General features: G+C 41.5%; 1 long non-coding RNA gene across 2 annotated transcripts in view; it reads left to right on the forward strand.

Moving 5' to 3' along the window:
• Positions 1-4,660: 4,660 nt before the first annotated feature.
• LOC110359912 (uncharacterized) overlaps positions 4,661-20,819 on the forward strand; it is a 45,228-nt gene continuing 29,069 nt past the window's right edge. Inside the window, exons 1-3 of one of the 2 annotated variants that reach the window (XR_010475353.1) lie at positions 4,661-6,476; positions 15,321-15,519; positions 20,155-20,533. This is a non-coding gene — a long non-coding RNA (uncharacterized LOC110359912). The remainder of the gene's footprint in view (positions 6,477-15,320; positions 15,520-20,154; positions 20,534-20,819) is intronic. The other variant, XR_010475351.1, reaches the window with a different exon arrangement.

The following is a 20,819-nucleotide window of genomic DNA, read 5'->3' on the forward strand; positions in this document are numbered from 1 at the left end:
ACTTAGCTCCAATTAAAAATAATTTATAAGGGGAGGAAGAGGGATGAAAGGCCAGTTTCTTGATTGCACGGTAGTGAGAAAAAAAATACAGAAGTTGCACCTAAGCGATGTCAGCTATTGAAAACCCTTATGATTTTTAGGAAAGCCTCAATATTTGGGCCAAGTAGTAAGGAGAGGGCAACCCAGCCAGGTGTAAGAGCCAAAAGATGGTCAAAATCGCAGTCTCTGAATGATGAAGAGGGAGAAGGACTCTTTTCCCCTTGATGCCGAGGGTTTCTCCCAACAGAGGATGCCTTGTGCCTGAGGTGGGGGGTGTGCAATTCATGGATATTGTAATTGCCTTTATGGAGTAAAAGGGAAACCCAGTTTTCCCAGTGGCTGGGTGCCCTGTGCTGGTGATGGGGCAGGGCTGTTCTCCAGATATTCACTGTGCTGCGAGCCGAGCTGGACACAGGCCAGAGCCCACTAAGACATGGTCCTGTCATCCCTTGGCAGAAGGTCGGATGGTGGAAGACGGACATAGTGGTGGGATCACCAATAACTCTGTGCTGGAAGGAGCAGGGGGATTTGCAGTCTGTTTTATGAAGGTTTCTCCTGTTTGCAGCTGTGGAGACTAAACCTCCTTTGCGTGATGCCCTTGCAGGAGGGCATGGTGGGGCATCCACATGCTACCGTGTCAGTGCTGGGACCTGTTGTCTTGGGATCTTCCCATGGCTCTTGAGACCTGAGCTAACAGAGCCAAGGAGCTCTGGGACCTCAGCACCTCAGGCTGCAAATTTTCCTAACATTGTACCTCTGTGCTAAACTCTTCCTTCATGAAGGAAAGAGTTCAGCTTGGGCTGAGGGGGAAGGTAAAGGGATCCTATGCTTCAGGCAGCACACTGTGTTGTAGATGCAATTTTTGTAAACAATCGTGATAAATAACTCCAGCTATGATTATCCAGCACACTGCACCTTAAGAGCTCCATTCAGTTCCTCATATCACTGTACAGATTGCTGATTTACTCATGTCCCTCTGCTCCAAGCTCCAGAATCCCAAATCCTGCCATGGAGATGCCCCCATTACTGACCATTGGCAGCATCTAAGGTGGCTCATGGATTCAAATTATCTGATGTCACTTGGCAAATATGGCTTTTCACCAAAGCTGCAAGTGCCTTTTAGCTGGGAACACAAAGCAAACATTTCAGCATAGGAAAACTAACCAGTGTGTTTTCCTTCTGAATAGAAAAAAATTTGACTGGGTATGAAGGGTGAGGTTGGGACATGGCAAATATTCAGGTTTGTGTGCCCTTAATGGAGACCTTCCTTCAGCTGCAGGTCACTGCGATGAGCTGAGAGTGTCATCTTCAGTTAAACAGCTGAAACTTCCAGTTTTACCCAAGAAATGTCAGTTGTTCCTTTGAGGCAGCTGAAGTCAGATGTTCAGAGCAATTTCTGTCATCATCTTAATTACAGTCTGAGCTCGGCTTTTGTCATTGATGTCGGGTCATATGGGCACCCCAGACTTCTGCAGGCATGAGCTCAAACACTACAGTTGATTGTCATCTTGTCACTGTGCTGGGAGCCTTCACTGTAGCCTACTGTATCTTTATTTGCACAAAGCCTTGGCCAGATGCCTGGCACCATGCCGACAGACTGGTTCTATTTCTGTTTGTTGATAGATTTCTCTTATATCGCATACCTTGATTAACGAACATTGATTTCTCCTGTTTCTGCGGGGTGGAAAGGGTACTCTTAACAGCAGCCTAGGAACTGGTTTCTAGGAGAGGTTACTGCATTGCATTTAAAACCCTCAGCATGTACAGCTATGAAGTGGCACTAAGCACAACATATATTTTCGGGACTTGCTTTTGCCTGCCACTTAATGGCTTTTAATGGCAAAATATTTTTGCAAGGACAAATTGCTTTGCAGGTACTGTGCTGAGCTTTTGGAAAGGCTCCAAATGCAGAGAGGGATTCAGAATGACTTCCTGAATCCCCATCAACAAGACGAGATGACCCCAAGCACTTATTTTCCATGTATGAAAATTAGAGGAGTGTGAAACACTGACAACAAATTACAGCACTGTTTTGAGTTCAAGGCAGTCACACTGCTGTGAGGCTCAGAGGGCTGGTTCACATCACCTTGGCTCTCCTAGGACTAGACCCCGAGTACTTTTTGTTTTAAATGCAGCAAAATTAACACTATTTTTCAGTATGCACAGGCCATTTCTGAGTAGGAAACAGCGAAAGTAGGAACGTTCCCCAGCAAATATAATCTGTGCTAATACAATGAACTTTCAAATAAATCTGTGATGCTGCCTCTGGACAAGCCATTGGATTATCAAGCTGAAGAATAATATGTTACACCCACCTTTGCCTCTGGGTTCTTTTGCCCAGCTACAATCTCCAGTGCCTTCAGTTTGTGAAGATGCAAGGGGGGTCTGCAGTGGCACAGTCTCCCCTCTTTTCCTATCAGCAGAAAACCCGTATTTGTTCTCCAGTTTCTCATACTGGGACAATGTGGTGACCCTCTGGATGTTGGATATTCCCCACTGGGAAGAATAGCAGAGAGCTCAACTGCTTTTCTGCAGCACTCTCTGCCTTTCTCTCCCTTCTTCTCCTACCAGTTACCTGTCTCTGGATTCCCTCAGTTCACAGTAGAGGAGCACTCTGAGCTTTGGGTTTTTAACCCTTTTCTCTCCAGAAGTGGTAGGGGAATCTAATTCAGTAGATATAGGTTCAAAATGCATGTTGTTTATTAGAATCAGCAGCTCTGTATGGTTAGGCAGAGAGTTGCTTTTCAAGGCCCTGGGTGGCTCTAAACATTATTAAACGTGGTCATTAGAATGTGCCTTTCTAACCATTGAATGGCTGTGAACATTAAATATTTTGTTTTAATAAGTGTTTGCTTTTTCAGCTGCTGAGTGGCCTTAATCTTTTTTTTTGCCTTATTAAAAAATGTTGTTTTTCCAGCCCATGAGCCACTGAAAATACTTTTCTGGTTTTTTCCCTCTCTTTTTTTTTTTTTTTTAATTCACTGATCGGTTTGTTTTTATTTAAAAAAGAGAGTGGGAATTTTGGAGCTTTTGGCTAAAATAACTTGTTTTCAGCTACCAGGACAAGCATAGGGCAAGGCTTAGGATAACATAAAATCAAACCTTGCTTGTGTGAACAAGTTCTACTGAGATAAGAACGTACAAACTATCCAAACATCAGCAGATTGTCTTCTCTGTGTGCTCTGAAAGGACTGATGAATCACACTGCTGCATGACAGTGTTCCTGCCAGTCAAGCATGTCTTATTATGTCATCTGTATAGACTGACAGAGCAAGATATGAAGCAATCCTAGGGTCAGAAGTGAAGCATGTGTGTTTTGGATTCAGAATGAAGATGAGAAGTTTGACTCAAATTTCATTTCCCTTATTTGTGCTACAAGGGAGACCATGTTATGTAAGAAGAAATTAGGAAGAAAGGTCGTTTGCTAGAGCGTTACACTGGAAAAAGCTACTTCTGCTGTGGTCTCATTTTATGGCCATGAGAAAGACATTTGTGCCATGACTCTGTTGCCTAACCATAGTCTTCACAAACTACCCAAGATATTCACTGTGCCCCACCTGACCTTCAGCTGTCCTTCCAGAAGAGAAGAGGGTTCCTGGAGGTCTAACACTGTACCTGCTAGTACCATGAGGCCTTGAGTATTACGTCTCAAACAACATTAACTGTCTCTGTTTAGGCAAATGGGTTGCAATTTCAGACGTTCTTCCCAGTTTTCCCACAAAAGCAAATCCCAGGAATGTGCTGGAGGCAGAGGCTGCCCCTCACAATGTGTGCTCTTGCTCCCTGATTTCCACAGTCACTCTGATGGAGGAGGAAACATTGACAGCACAGAAGGCGGTCGACAAGTGGCCAACTTCTTGCTCAGCGGACGAACTCTCCTTTGGGAGTCCAAAAGTGGCAGCTTTCCCCTGTGGCTGGGGCATTTGGCTTTCTGCAGCTTCTAAATCACCCATTTGGAATGCACTGTGCATCAGCCTGGAAGGGAGTCAAACCGTTTTATGAAAGCTGCAATTAGTGGCTTCCCACAAATAGCATCTAGCACTGACAAGTGGCTGCTCTGTAATGCTGTTTATGAGCTTGTTTCAGGTAATGGAATTTCATTGCCTTTCAGGTGCTCTCGCCACAGGAAGCACATATATTTTTTCAGCTCTGTGATTTTTTCCACTAAATTGCACAAATCATTATATTTGGGCAAGTGCATTGGAAACATTTTACTCTGCATTTATTTTGCAGCTCAAGCCCTTCATGAAAGGAAGAATAAATATGTTCTTCTGGGCAAACAACTGAGGTGAAAAAGCACAGAGAGCGCAGAGACAGTGAGGAAATAAGACCTGGTCTTCACAAATAATAAATCAGCGTATCTGCAGTGATTTAGTGTACCTGTGCTGACTGGTACTGGGTGATGAGTGGATCCAAAATTTCCACCCTTCTCCATTCCCAGCTGTGGCAGCTCCTCACAGCCACCACCTGAACCCATGCCTGGGTCTCCTGGACACATGTGGTTTCCTTGGGAGACCAGGCTGTGAAGTGATGAGAAAGAGTTTGCTGGCTCTTCTGCTGCACAGTTATACACAATTGTTGTCTTTGTAGGAATTGAGAAAATCAAACTGAGAGTTCAAATGATCTCTTTAACCATAGTGGATGATTATGTTGTGTAGAATGTGGGAACAGAAGGCAAGAGTGAGTCATGTTGGTTGTGGTTGTCCTGTGAAATTTATCGGTTTACCAGGGTGATACATGGCATCCAGCGATGCACAGGACCTCCCTGTGTGGTCCATGCTCAGCAGGGTCCTTCTGCACTGGCTGCACGGGCATTTCATCAGAAAAAAAGTATCCCACATGAATAGCAGTGAAAAACCAAGCCTGGGAGACAAGATCACTTGCACTGAGCCTGTTAGGTGTAAGGAGCTTAGGTGTAAGGAGCATTTGTAAGGAAAGCTGAGCACCATACTGCGTAGTGTTCTCTTCATGAGACTCCTTGAAATCAAAAGCCTCAAAGGGTGAAGAAGGCCATGAACCCAAGAAACAGGTGAATCAAAGGCAAAGTAGTTGCTTGAAGAGGAGGAAACTTGAAATCAAGGTTGCAGGAAACCAGGGTTCCTAATAGGATAATGCAGGTAATACTATCACACAACACTAAGACAATACAGAGCTAATTAGCTCAAATATTTGCTGACAATGTGGGTTTTGAGGAGAGGGGGGCATGGGCTTTCATAAAACTTAATTAACTCATAGAGGAAATCAGTTTCATTCATTGCCACAACAGAGCCAATCAAGATAGACTTACTGTTTGCTCATTTGGAAAACAATTAGGATTCCTATTTAGACTTAATTACAGTGCAAAGGTTGACAATTATCATCTTTGTGGAAGCACTGGATGCCACAATATCTCTGTTGAACACGTGCCTATAATTATAGACATCATTTTCTTAGCAGAAAATGTAACCCATTTATTACCTGGATTTCATGCCTGTAATCAGAGATAGTAGAAATAATTAAAAAAAAAAAAAAAAAAAAGAAAAAAGAAGGTGGGTGGTGCTAAATTATTTTGGATCTTTCCATAGTGAATTACTTTGTGCAACTCTTTGCTACTAATTGAAAACTTGGTTTGTACGTTATACTCCTCATGGAAGGAGGAATAGACGTACAGAGGAATCAAACTAGCCACATGGTCATATTTTGACACTGCTGACAATGTCACTGCCTTAAATTGGTTTGGTTCATAAACCCTTCCTGATACCTCCCTCAAGTTTGCTGTGTTACACAGGTGCATACTTATCATCCAAATCATTGCAGAAACAAGCTGTTGCGAGAAACTTGATCAGTCACTTTAGAAAATCATGGCTTGATCTGAGCCAGAACTGAATAGACTTAGCCTGTTGACCAAAATAAACCACATTAATATTAAAGTTTGCAAGAAGTGTTTGACTACAGTCGTGTTTAATACTGCAAAACACAAATGATAAACAGGTTGAGATTCCTCCCATTTGCCAGCCCAGATCCCTCCAGGAGATGGTTTCAATTCATTGCATCCAGGGGCTGCACCACAGCTGAGATAAGAGAAAAAGAAAGTTCAAAACGTTTTACAGATGTTAATTACAGATAAGGCAGGAGGTAAGATGAGGATGTAAGAAACCCAAGCTTGCTTCAGTCAGATTTGTAACTGTCCCTGGGTCTCTGTTTATTCCATGGGCTCATAAAGAAGCTGTGGGAGAGGGACATTTGCAGGGAGCAGCGACGGCTTAGTGTAATGCCAAGCACTGAACAGGCATCACGTTTTACAACAAAGCTGAATTAGTTCCTTCCCTTAGTTTCAGTGGCATTTCTTTCCAAGCCAGGGTGAGGTGGAAGAACACAGGACTCCAACCTTCTTATGCTTGCATTGCATGGGATGTATCTGATCCTAGAGTAACACCTGGACCTCCTGGGGAAATGTTGTAAGTGACTTTGGGACCAGGGCATCACCTTTTGACTGCCTGCCAACTGAAATGTTGTGTTTTTCTCAGACAGAGATTATCTGCAAGGAGCAGAAGGAGAGGGGTAGAGTTTCCACTTACAGATCCTTTTTATTTTCCACGGTCAAGGAAGAAATACAGAATTCAATATTTCTTCCTACTTTTGCCCTGCTTCTTTTGAAAAACACGATTTGTCTCCTGAAATGAGCACTACCCTGTTGGGGGAGAAAAACAGCTTTATCAGGTTGGATAATCCCTGTGCACCACAATCAGCAAATAGTGTCAGCAGGGCTTCAGGGAGTGCATTTTTGTAGCTGATTGTGATGGAAAGGTAGCTGGGAGTCTGGAGGCAGAAAGGCAGTTTTGATGGTTCCTCAGAAATATTAACTTGTGTTTTCATTCAGGTTTTTTTCATAGGTGTAGATAAAAGGGAAGAAAACAAAGTTTTGAGCATTGCCTGTGTCCTTTTGAAAAGTTTACTGTTCAGGTGCTTTTAGTATTGCCTGAATGCTAAGCACTTTGCAAGGAGAAAACAGTGATGGAAGTAATAAAACATAAAAAATAAGTCCTAAAATTGTTTGATGTGCTTATAATGCTGAAGGCCTTTGCTTTTATTTAGTTTCTTCTGTCTTATTCACTGGAGCTTTACGTAGCTTGCATGGTATTATTGTGTTGTTTGGAAAAGCTGAGAAGGTGGATTTTTTGATGCCTTGCCTCCCAGCTGCCTGGTACCAAGAAGCTCCTTCAGATGTAGGCAGAGAATCCTGCTCATCTCCAGGCTTTGTAGCAAGCTGCAGCCTCGCAATGCCAAACACTGCTTGGTGTGACAGCAGGAGCATCTCCACATGGCTTTTCAGATGGGATCTCGGCACTGGAGCATCTTGATGGCTCCAGACAAGTCAGAACAGAGCAGCCGTGCCCCTGCCACAGTTTTCAGTGCAGGATGAATGAGATTTTCTTTTGAACTGCTGAACTACAAATTCCCCTCCTGGCCAAGCAACCGTGGTGGGTGGGAAGAAGGGGGGGCGGGTACAAGAAAGAGTTGCTTGGCGAATAAAATGGGTGTGGGTGGTGGGAGCAGCTGACTTGCCAGACTCAGTTGGCTTCACTCCACCGAGCTGGGCGCGGTTGGGAAATCTGGCAGGGTTTGATTGCCTGCTACCTGGGAAAGTTCATTTGGAATGCCTGGTAGCTCCAACCAACCCACAATTAAGCAATCAGATGCAATGATCAGAGGTTCAAAGAAATAGGCAGCACTGAGAAATATTCTAACTTGTTTTAAAAGTAAGAATAATAGCTTTTGGGTTTTGTTTGTTTGTGGTGGGTTTTTCTTTTTCTTTAAGAAATTAAAAAAAAAAAAAGAAAAAAATAAAAGAGAGCCCAAGAAGAGATGAACCCTCCTAAGAGAAGTAGGAAGGAGGAAATGAATGGAGTGGGGATTTGTTAGCAGATACCAGTTCAGGCCTATTCACTGATTTCATGCAGAACTAGTTGTGCCACTTCAGTGTTTATTTATCCACTACATGAGTCCTAGGTATGAAAACAGACACAGAAACTCATTGGCACACTGACATCCATTGCCTGGCAGCAGAAGCATGTGAAATCCCTGCCTTTGGAGTGAACAAAATCACAATTCTACAGAGCTACGTTTATATCAAACTACTTCAGCATCAGAAATGTTGGGTCGCAATTGCTTTTCTCCCTCATCCACCTTCAATATAATATTTGTTTTTTTTGGGAGACAGTAACAAAACTGTTTATTTCTGTCCCAACCAGAAACAGTCCAAATGTCCCTGTTGTTTTAACATTTCTGAATCAGTTTCATAAACAGAAGAAAGTAAGGCTAGTCATGTGAGTTTTAAAAAGCACATTGATTTTTCATATCCTTATCCGAATTCAGCCTGTGTGTGTTAAGTGATTACTTTGTTTTTAACTCTTGGAGATACTGCAGCCTTGTCATCATCAGCCTTGCAGAGGTAAACATGAGGTAAACACCACGAGAAGTCAAGAAAAGTCGAGTTCTTGTTACAAAGATTTCTGGAGGTTAAGCCTGGAACAGAACATGAGTTTTAAATTGCAAAGATAAATATCTAAGACAGCCGTAGTGTTACACACACATTTAAGAAAAATGTTAGCTTATGATTGCCATTGTTCTGAGTATAAAACTGAGCAGAGAGGCATTTTTTTTCTGTCTTTGCTCTTTACCACAGGTATTTTTATACCAAAAGCCAGGGAGTGTGGCGGTTGTGAAAAACCCGTGCATGGAAGCACAGATTTGGTGACTAATAGAGAATGCCTTGGATGCAGACACCTCTGAGATGTTTCAGAGTTTGCATTAAGTGAGGAGAAACAATGACTGAGCTCATGCTGAGCCTCTCCACAGGATGGCTGTAAAAATGTTTTTGAGAGCGCTCCAGGTATAGCTTATGCAAAAAATTAAGCCAAGTACTCAAACAATTTACTTTTGACATAGAGTGCATCATATTAGTGAGCTGGAGAGACAGAAAATTAAAGGTGAAGTGGCCTAGATCACTTTGGCATTTGGGGCTTTTGAGCGTCTTACTTTGATGAGAAGGTACATAAATAAGTGCCTTCCGAATACACTGTTAACTTAAGAGTATTGAGGGGGAGAGAAGCTTGTTGTGTGTGAAAAATATCCTTGGGAACCAGTGCTAGATGTCATGCAAAGCGAATCTGGCAGAAATGATGGGGAGCAAAACAGAACTGCTAAGCAGGTTTGTTGTGGCTTAACACGTGTCTCCTGCATGAGGAAACATTCTGTGCTGGGCAGATGGGAGCCTGCAGAGGACTGCAGGAAGATTCAAAGCCAGCTTTTGGTAGGAACACCTCACCCAAGGATGTGATCCAAGGAAATGTGATAAGTGGGTCCAGCTCTGTCTCCAGCACAGCTCAGTCCTGTGCAATACGTGTGCACTGAGGTATTTTTTGCTCTTGGCTACGTTCAGGCTGTGACAATCAATAACTCCTCTCTTTGACCTTCAGATTCTCCCTGAGGGAAACCCTGGAGGTGACCACTCCAACTCACACCTGGTTTGCAAGCAGATATCTTCTTGTAGGGGAAAAATGAATGTCTAATTTGTTCAGCAATGAAGTATGTTTTGAATCTCGGTGTAATCTGACTCCCTGGATCAGGAGAGATAGCGCATGGGTTTTGAGACAAAAATATATCCTGTTCTTGAAGTGGTTAGGAGAAAGCAGCAATCTGTGTGGGAAAGTTGGACAAATGGAGGGAGGGAAAAGAAAAATTACATGCATTAGTGGTTTATGCCTTCCAGACATTTACAAACTCTGGGTAACGCAACTCAGAGGGAATTTTAGATGTTCCAAGGAGACTGCGTGATTTAAGAGGGCATAAGGGTTGCAGTTTGCTCTATGGTTTAACCCACAAATAAAACTTCTATCACCCAGTTGAATATCTGGAAGGAATTTGGAGAGGCATTTTTAGGAGCACAGGCATTAATAAAGCATTTCTTTATTGTTTTGGTGACCTATCACCTCAGCACTGTCTGGCCCTGTGCTGCTCATTGTATGGAGAGATTAATGCATAAAACATACCACAGCTTCAACAGATTTGGGGAAAACAAAAACAGTCTTGAGGTTGTTGCATTTCTGATTTTTTTTACACATGCCACTGTTCCTTCTTTCTGTCCCATGCTTTAAAGACCATCTGCCTGACCCATTCTCCTTTGCTGACCTACTCTCTGCCTTCCAGAGAGAGTAAAAAAACAAGGCAGTTTGCAGCTGAAGGTCCAGTGGCCATCGTCAGCCCATGATCTAATTAAATTAAAACTCTGAGTGTTACATGTCCCTTTAATACTTTCCTATCCATTTTATTCAGTGATATCTTCTAGTTCTTTTCCTACATAGCTGATATATCAGAAAAGGTCCTAGAGCATCCTTTATTGTATTCCACTTGCAGAGGCTTCTTTGTTTTGTTTAATACATATTGTTATCCCAAAGCTGGGATACGTTCTCTTAGCAGTGTTCTAAGTAATGTGTACTTCATGTAGTGTTTCCCGTTTTCTGTGCCACTCCATTCCCTTCTTATGTTTTCCATATTTTTTATATTCCAAAATATTTTTCTGCCTTGATTTTTGACATGTAAAGATAAGACATATATCAGTACCAAAATAAATCCGCCAGTCTGTTTTTATGATGAACAACATATGAGAACGAAAACAGTGAAAAAAAAATCAAACATTCTCCTTTTTCTATCTTGAAGGACATTAAAAAACAGAGGAAAATACTTGGAACTAGGATGACAGCCTCAGTCTACTGAGGGTTTATTTTTTTTATCCTTATTTTATTAGGAAGGGGAAACAGAGGCAGAAGGACTTCCCCAAATGAGTCAGTCGTGCAGCCTAAACAGATGTGCTGGCATGATTCTGGCATCTTTCAGAAATACCAAGACTCACTTTGATTGTGAAATACTTGCTGAAGCGCATTATCAGGGAGCCTCAAAGGGGTTTCACTTCAGAGCTAGTGGTTTGAAGGAAAAGTAGATAATACCTCATATCTCAATCAGACCGTGAGCAAGGACCCAGAACAATCAAATTCAGCTCCTTTGCCCTTCATGCCACACTTTTCATCTTTGTACAGCAGTAGGAGAGATTTTGAGCCAATGCAGACTGGAGTGAACTTGCAGTGTTGCAGCAATTACTAGGATTGAGTGTAATTGGATTTAGACTCATGGAGAAATTTCTAGAGCTCTTTCTGATCCATCTACTGGGGGAAAATCACCAGGATTATTTCATTCCTGTTGCTTCATGTATAAAGTGATTTTAGTGACGATCAGGTTTCCAAAGTGATGTACTCTTGGTTTGCTTCCTTCCTTCTGCCTTTCCCAGGACAGTGAACTAGAGCTATTGGTTTGCTGGTCCAGTTGTAATTTGGTTCAGGATTAAAGTCTTCCCTCTCCCATGTGCTCACACTACCCTCATTGCTCTTTCCTAAGGCAACCTAACACAGATAACTGGAGACAATTCCTAACCCTGAATTGCCAAGTAAAAATGCAGAGTTGCAGTGTCCAGTATTGAGAGTAGTTAAGTGGCTGATCACAGCTCCATTTGCAATGCAGGCACTTCAGAAAGCCAGAACAAAACGTGTTCTGCCTGGCATCAAAAGGCAACATAAAACTTCAAAATACACCAGAAGCTGCTTAGCCAAGGCAGCGGAGAAATCAATATAGGCTGCTAAAGTAATTTCAGAAGCAGAGTGAGTGTTGAGTTGATGCCCCACGATCATCTGCAGCTTCCTTGTAACTTCTGGAAGAAGAACTGTCATCTTCCTGCTGGTTCAGATGCGCTGCTCTGTGCTACAGAGTCAAATGCACTGCCTTTTTTTATGACTAAAAAATGAGGCATACAGAGGATAGTCTAAAAGACTCATTTTAACAATTTGTTTTGATTTACTTATTAATAAAGTTGCTGTTAATATTGGAACAATTTAAAAATTTGCTTTTTTAATATATATATATGTATTTTTTTTTTTAAGAGGAGGAGGAATCTAGATTTCACTTATTTTCATTGTGACCATTTTCAGAATAATGGTCTGCAAACCTATCTCTGTAAAGACACCACAGGGCTTAGGATACTTCAACAGTAGCCAAAGCAGCAAAACATGCGAATGCCTCCAGATTGCTTCCAGGGTTTTGTTCCCCTGCCAAAAAATGAGACGTAGACTCACAGCATGAGGCAGCAAACTTCTCTGGTTTATGTGCTCACACATGAGGTGGATTTAACATAAGAGACTGTTACGCTCCCTCCTGCTGCTTCTCTTCTATTCCTCCCTCAAGGTCTTGGTTTAACAACTAAGAGAATAATACAGAATTAATTCTGGATTTTGTGATACTGAAGGCAGATGAAACAACTTTGCCAGTTGCAGGACATATTTATCAAAACATCTGTGCTGATGAACCTTTTAGAAAGACCAGTTTCAGTATGTTCCATCAGGTCAGTTCTGTCTTGTGCATGTGGATGGCCAGGTATTGGGAGATATCTTAGATAATGTGTGTGCTTTCTAGGGCTGCTCAGAATATGAAGTCAAGGTGCCAGAAGGACATACAGTTTCTGCTCAGTACAGATACAGGTTCTTGCCTTCATTTATCTTTCTGCCACTCAAATAACTTGGGATGAGCTCTTTTTCTGACTGGTGGGGCATTGTACTCTAAGAAGCAGATGAATCCCATCCTCCCAGGGCAACCGTTCTTAACCTCCCTTTCAACTTGCTTGTTTTCTTGAGATCTTCCTCAGCTAATGGGAGTTAATTGACTCCAGGGTAAGAAAATCAGCTATAATTCCTGGCTGCAAGGGTTTAGTCTCTTAGATATCATCATTGGCATTGGGACCCTGACAGCAATTTAAAGTCATTAGCCACTCTTGGGTGAATATAAACCTCTGCAGGCAACAGTTGTAGTTTGTTGCTCTTCCCTTACCCAGGAGGAGGTGAACTGCTGGTGACTGCTGCATTTGCACCTTGAGCCCTTTGCAACCCCAAAGGTAGTTCTGATCTTCAGAGACACTTTGAGGAATGAAGCCACTGTGAGGGGTCCCTTTACCAAATTCTGGTTTCCAATTTACACATGCAACAAGTGGGTATCTGGGCCTGGAGTCTACGGAGTGTATTTTCAGGATGACCTTTGGGAAGGCTGCTGACACAGATTATTCCTTCTCAACCCACCTTGCCATGTAATTCTCTGCTGCATCAGCAAAAGCATCAACAAGCAAGTTATCTGTTATCTCAGATTTCTCCATGCCTGACATTTAAGCCAGTTCTTGTCTTTTCTGATTTTGTTGTGCAGAGTTTGGGGAAGCAGGCAGAGTTTAGTCATCTTTGCTTTAGACTTGTATACTTTAGCTTCTTACCCAGATCATCTACAGTCTCTCCCTCCTCTTCTGCTTCTGAACAAAGTGCCACAGATAGAGATCACAATCCAGTGTTAGGAGAAGCCGTCTTCTGAGCATGTTCACGCATGTAGAATATTTCCCAGAAGCAAATGTATTTTTCTAATCTCAAGACTTTGCTTTGTGCATTGAGATCAAACCTTAAGCAATAGAAATTCACTGCCAGACTTCCCCTCTGCTGTGTACAAATTCTGCATATCAAAGATAGCAGGCACAGGATTCATCTGTATAAAACTGATTTATTAGAACTTGTGAAACCAGATTTTATTAATGTGGCACTGCAGGTAAGCAGCATAGCATTGCTGAAGGGCATTTCACTTGCTTAATGTCCAAACAGAGCCAGAAATGGGGAGAAACATGTTGAGTAGCCAGTGAGAAAGTGGGGGTGCAGTGATCACTGCCAGGTATTTCAGGCATCAAACAGCTCCTTGGTTCTGTCTGATCAGCTTTGAAAGTTACTATTTAAGATTTAAAATTTTCCAATACTCAAAGCTTATGTTTTAAAAAGATCTGTTATAGTTTGCACTCAAAGCTGTTCTGTCCTGCCACTGTTGAAACAACCCTCCTGGTTTCATGGTGCACCTGTATTTCTGTGTAGTACCTCAAGGATAACTCAGTGTCTCTGTCATTGTCTGTAGCCTCTCACTTTTCTGACAGTTCTGGCATGTCTGCCTCTGCCATGGGGGTATTTTTCCCCTGAGTGCTGAGCTGGGACCAGCATCTATCTTTTTAATATCTCCAAAGAGTTTTCAAATGGGAAGCAATTCTTTGGTGGGGTGATGCTCTGTGGGTGACTCTGCAGCATCGGTGGAGCAGCCCTCTCTGCACTGGTTTTAAACCAAGCACCTGGTTGTCTCTGAGCTGCCAAGTTGTCACTGGTAGCTTGAGGAGCTCTCAGCTCCCCTTTGAACTTAGAAATCACAAAGTCTTAGTTTCTTATAGGATGACTTCTTTAATTTCAGACTGTACTGGAACTGCCAAACTGAGGTGAATTATACATAAACATGCCCAGCCATCAAATCGCAAAGACTTTTAAATTACCAATATATTTCAGATGCAAAATCCCTACTATTCCATCTTCTTTCCTGCTGTGCGACATAACACTAGATACTTAATCGCATTCTCTGTTAGATTTGCTTTTTATTAACATAGTGGGCTTATCTTAGTGCTCTACTACTGCTGCTGTATCCATTTATAATTAAATCAGTGGGGATATATAGATGTCCATATGTTGATATACAACAAGAGAAAAGTAAAAATTCAGAATTGCATATCTGAGCATGCCGGGGGTTTTTGTTTGCTTGCTTTGCTGACTAAGCTGCTCCTAGGGATGGTTCTGATCACAGAATTTCAGCCACATAACCTCAAAGCAGAGAGTGACCGGTGGAAGTAAATCTCTTTAAAACTGGCTTAAGTCAGACTGGCCTGAATACAGAGAGCTGAATCATTCTCTGTGTTTGCATTTAAGTCTGTTAAAAGTAGGTAAAAAGAATTTTTCAAAAAGGGATGAAGCAGAGATGTTATATGACTAAAATGTAGGGATATTGATATCTGAGGATGTTTCTTACTTGCTTTTTGAAGTGTAAAATATTAAGCTGGTCAGTGAAGGAAAGGGAGAAGCAGATTTATGGATTCTTGGGAGTTTATATTCATCCAGAGGAAAATTAAACATAGGATGTACCTGCATGAAAGGTGCCTTGCATGTTTAAAGCAGAGCTAAGAGTCTGTAGGTAATTTTGCATTCAGTCAAAGTAACAGATCAATTAAATGTTCCCCCATGCACCAAAAAAAACCTTTTGGGTTTGCATATATGGATGTAGCATTGCTCTGAACAACCTGAACCCTTCAAAGCAATCAGTTATTTACAAAGGTAAGAAATAGACATAATTCTAATTTTTTGCAGGTATGCCTGTGTCTGGATGAGATGGAAAGCAGTTTTCAAATCTCAGTTCACCTGATGGATGTGGAAAGGAAGCCAGGGGAGATGAGGACACCCTACCAGAAACAAGTTGCCTTCTCATTCTTAGTATACAAGAAATCTCCGTTGTCCAGATGACAGTAACAGCAAAACCTATTTCATGATCCTGTCCCATGAAGAAGCTGTGAGTATCAGCAACCACACAAAAGAGCTGGTTGGGGCCCTGGGAGGGGAGACTTTGGAAATAAGAAACACCATCTATCTGTCCTGGTGGAGTGTAGTAGTTACTTGTGGATTCCACTGCCTAAACCCCATCAAAGTAAAAGCCCAGCACTGCTATCTGTTGTTAGTCTGGCTTGTTTTTTGTTTTTAAAATGATTCCAACATGTTGGCTTACAGTTCTGAAAGTCTGCAATTCTTTGACAGAAAGCATTGATTTATTTTGTTAATCAGTTATGAATTCGAGCATCCATCTGACACAAAGTATTGGTGTGAGTGGCTGTGATGAAGCACAAGAGAATTATTACAAACCCTTGTCACCAGAGGAACCAGCCTCAGCAAAGCTTCATCTCCTGCTCCCTCCTCAGGTCTTTGCCACCTGACAGAATGACCTTGTTGGGGATGGAGAGGATCAGGATCTCTCCTGACATGTCACAAGCCCAGGGCCTGCTCTGCTTGGGGTGGGATTTGGTGTTGTTTTTTTTGTTTGGTTGGTTTGGTTTGGTTTGGGTTTTTTGCAAGTGCATTTAGCTCATTTTTTCATCTCATTGTGGGGAGCAGAGAAACCAATGGTTCATTTAGGCTGGAAAAATAAAGTTGCTTATGGACAAAGATGTTCTGGAGTAACCTCTGAACACAAAAAGTGGAGACAAAAACTGAACCGCTTTCAAGACACAGATCAATAAATGAGTGAGATACTAGTGCTAAGTGACCCTAATTAGGGTTAGTAGCTTTACAAGAGCTGTTAATCCTGATTAGTGCTGGAGACAATTTCACTATATGGATCTTGGATTTGACCTGTGATGTCCCCTAGTAAAGCAGCTGTGTAACTACACTGCTGTCACTCGTGATTTGCACTGCTGGAAAAGAAGAATGGAGCCAACGTAGTTTCAGAATATTTTCTGTAATACTTTATTCAGGTTTTATAGAACCCTACTGGTTTCCCCCCTTTTAAACACTTTAAGATTTTCTACCATAAAAGATTGTTTGGAGGGCTCAGAGTATTCAGGAGGGAGGAGATGGTGAAGCAGCCAAAGGTGTGTGATAAATTAACGTAATTACTCAGCTTTGCACTATAGCTCAGAGATGGCCCCTTTACATGTGCAGTACATGCATTAATATGCAGTAATAATGGTAATATAGCATCAAAATAGAGCTGGACACTTAAACACCATCTGAGACCCATGCTATTTCTTGATATGTTGCATTGCCACATCTGGTTCCATGCTAGCAGAAAGGGGCTTTCATGCTATTTTTACTTCAGACTTTCTTTTCACAGGACTTTTGTTTCACTTCCCACTGCCTCTCCCCGCTTCCTCTTTGCCTCTGACTGTTCTCCACATGCACTTTGGCATGACAGAGAACATGCACAATCACATCAGCAGGCCAGTCACAGAAGGAGGGAGAACATAATCCCTTTGTTTTACAAATCCGCTGTTACTTCTCCAGTTGCTCCATCCAACTGTTCCTCCTGGCTGAAGGACTTGCTTTGGCTATTTCAGTCTGCTGAAATGACTGCTATGAAAATAACCTTCTAGACTTCTTATTCTGGCCCAGTCTTTGGACCCTCCCTATGGAGCAATCCTCTCAATCATAGCAAAATTGTTTTCCTTTAAAGCCTCATGTATTATACCTTGACGTGTTCCATCAATTCTCTTAACCCAGTCTTACACACTTACCCTTATCCACTGCTGCTCTACTAAAGTTTGGAATAATTGTTATTTGTTTCACTTTCAGCCAGTTACCCACGTTTGTAAGGGACAATTTAATGTGAAATAGGCCGTTCTTCAGGAGCAGAGGTGTGGCAGTGGTTTCCATTACTTATCCACACCTTTCCACAAATGTTCGCTGTGCAAGAACCTCTTTGTGAAGGCAGATAACTGAATTACACAGACATCTGTGAACAAGGCCCATGGTTGCTGTGTTCAGTCTTCCACATTAGTAATGAAAACTAAAATTGTAAAGGGGTTCTAAGAGCCGGATCTACCAGTTATTTAATCAAGCAGTGCTTTGTTATGCTATGGGATTTATCAGCTGGGAGATAAACCCCATAAATAACCCTCTAAGAACTCACGAGAATGAACATCTTCCTCCCTTCTTAGCAGAGAGATCCCAGTGAAATGATCATTACTACTCTACTACTGTCGAGTTTTGTTCTACTTTCCAACTACACAAGTCCTACATTCAGGAGGGTGCAAAGGAGGGTTGAAACCCATATTTTCCTTTCCTACCCTCCTTGACAACAGCATGAACATGGCATTGTGCTCTGCAAAGAGTCTCACCGCCACATTAAGACAGTTATGGGAGAAGTTTCCAGTCCTTGTATTTATGCAAAACTAATATAAGAAAATTAGTACTGTACTTTAGTCGCAGAGTGAAAACTTTAGAAAGTGTTTTTTATAGACTTTTATCTTATTGATTGGATTGCCCTGTGGTGCAGCAATAAGTAGTTACGAGCAACTTGCAAATGAAATATTTCACTATGAGGGAACCTGTGAGTCAATACATAAGCATGAGTCCATCTGCAGTGGACTATTTTTAATATCCCAGGATCTGCAATAATATGTTTAATTAAAGCCAAATTGAAGTTTCTATTGCTCATTTTTAGGCCTCTTTTCTCAAAGCAACTCTGTGTAAATGTTCTTATGAATTATTATGAGGCTGAATGATTTCAGATGAGAATACCAATCCAAAATTGGATTTTTTCCTAAAATATTTGAGACAAAATGCAGAACCAAATGTTTGATGTTTCCTGTGAATCTCAGTAATTTGAGCAATTTATAAAGCAGCTCCTTCACAAATTGTTTTGAGGTAAACATTCATTGCCAAAACCAAATTTATAGGTCAAAAATACCAGTGAATAATGGATGCAACATGCAATAGCTTAATATGCAGACGTGCTTGCACACAGTCTATCGTAATAAAAATGAGCACTGCTCTGCTTCACACCTTAGTGGCTTTAATAATCACATTCAGATATAAATTTTATGAAGGTCCCGTAACATCTGGGTATCCCTATTTGCCCATTGCAGATGCTATTTTCTCTCACTTTTGGTTTTTTTTGCACTCTAAATAATAAGGACATTGCAAATATTCAAGCCTTGGAAGTAGATCTCTTTCCTTTGGAATTAAAATAAACATCATTAAGTCAAAGCAGCTTTAACTGTTGCTCCCTCTTGTTTTGTCTCTTGGTTAAAACAATAATAATAATAAAAACCCATAGTATCTTGGTTGGGCATCTCCCGAGTCAATACTGAACTAAACACATAAACGACTTTCTGTAGGCAGATGGAGTTTTTAGAAACACAGAGGACACCCTATACTACGTGCAAAATGTACTCAGTTAAATGTATATTGTCTTTAGAGCCTTCCCAGCCTGACTGGAAGCACATACACTAGACAGGACTTTAGAAAGATGTTTATAATTTGATGGGTGATAAAACTGTAACTGCACTTCTGTATCGGATTTCCAAATCATGTCAGGTTTGTTCGGCAGGGTAATTCAAAGACCATCGAGGCTTTGATGGTTGCGCAGGGGAAGAAAGAGCTATATTAATATTGTCAGTGGAGGCTTTTGTATAGGCCACGCGGTACAGTCACTTCTAAAGCTTCTGCTTGGCTGAGATCTGGTCGCACAGTACTGTCGTGCTTTTACAAGACCGACTTTATTCTCCAGTGGGTATCTGTATTGATTTTTGACAATATTGTACCAGAACCCCGCTACTCACATTTTTATTAATCTTTTGTTCTATTCTTCCTCATCCTGATGTCCTGGTTAGAATTTGCTGGTCAGTGGTTATTTAAGGTAGATTGATCTACACTTTGCAAGCATGACAACAAAACCAAATTTTCAAAATTGTTTTTTTTGCCACTTCGAGCTAGAATTGTGATGCTGAGGTGCAGTGGCTGTATGATTGCCAGAAGGACTAATGTATTAATGGGGTCATCCAAACAGACATACAAATTAAAAGTGAAGCCCAGCAACTGGAAAGGAGAAGTTTTCCAAATTCAAACGTTTCATCATGTCTCCCTACAGACTGAATGATTACAAGAGATTTCCTGCTTGACGTAGGTTGGGTTAAATGCCATGAGTGGAACGTTCAAAAAGAAACATCTTGATGTTATACGGACTTTTTAAGCAACTATTCAAACAAATGTTGTATTTCTTAAGAACAGTTAGTGGAAATTAGTATACAGCTTGACCAACACGCAAACAACTCTGCACAGCCTTATAGGGATAAGCAGGAAACTAGAGCTGGAAACTCGTGGCCTTTTTTGATATACTAGATTTACTGGGCTACAGTAACAATACCTTCTGAAATGTTATTTTTCAGCAACCTTTTGTCTGCTTACCAAGATAAAGGATTAGACAATAAACTAATTGCCGTATTCTCTAAATATTTGAAGATAGGCAAGTCCTAAGAGAGCATCTTTGACTTTTTAGAAAACAGGACAATGATCTTTCCCTGGAAGGGATAATGAGGCCTATAGAGGCATGAGATAGGACTGGAGAAGTCAGAGGATTGGCTTTTTGTTTGTTCAATACTTTCGTTATTTTCTGTCTCTCTTTTCCTCTCACTTTTTTCTCTCCTGTATTAAGACCGCAAACCTTCTTGAGCAGGAAGTGTCTTGGGTGTTCCCAGGTTTGCTGGAAATTCCAAGGATCAGTGTAATGCAAGTAATGTAAAGCAACATTTGGCCCATGTTATTGCAAAAAGAGATTAAAAATGAAAAGGAAGACATCAGACTGGGGAGAACATCAACAAGCATCAGATGAAGTTATCATCCAGGCTGGCTGTCAGCCAGGTTGCTACAAGCCTCGTTGGAGTCTGCCTCATGAAACGCCACTTCCAGCAAAGTCAGAACCTGCCTGTGAACACAGTGGGGATGGAAATGAGAAAGCTTTTAACCATCAGTGAGACGAGCTTCTGGAAGAGCCTCTTGCTAGGATTCACTGAAGCACACAGCCTTGTTTTAAGGTGAAGTTTTTTCCAGACTATAAGATTATGTGATGTGTAGTTGCAGTACAAAGGTACTGGGTACAATGTCCAAAGAGGTCCTATCCTGTCCATTGTTCTTACCACACTCTGCACGTTTGAGTAGGAAAAAAAAATATTTCTGAGCTCTAAAACTCCAGTTTAAGTTTAGAACAGCTCCTTTATTCAAATCCATCCCAGAGGCCGCTTAACTGTTGTGTACTGAACCCTCTGGAAGTGAACTGGAGTAATTTGTTTCCTTTCATTCTCTGCAAAGATTCTTAAGCTA

Source organism: Columba livia, chromosome 11 (assembly GCF_036013475.1).
Source record: "Columba livia isolate bColLiv1 breed racing homer chromosome 11, bColLiv1.pat.W.v2, whole genome shotgun sequence".
NCBI lineage: Eukaryota > Metazoa > Chordata > Aves > Columbiformes > Columbidae > Columba > Columba livia.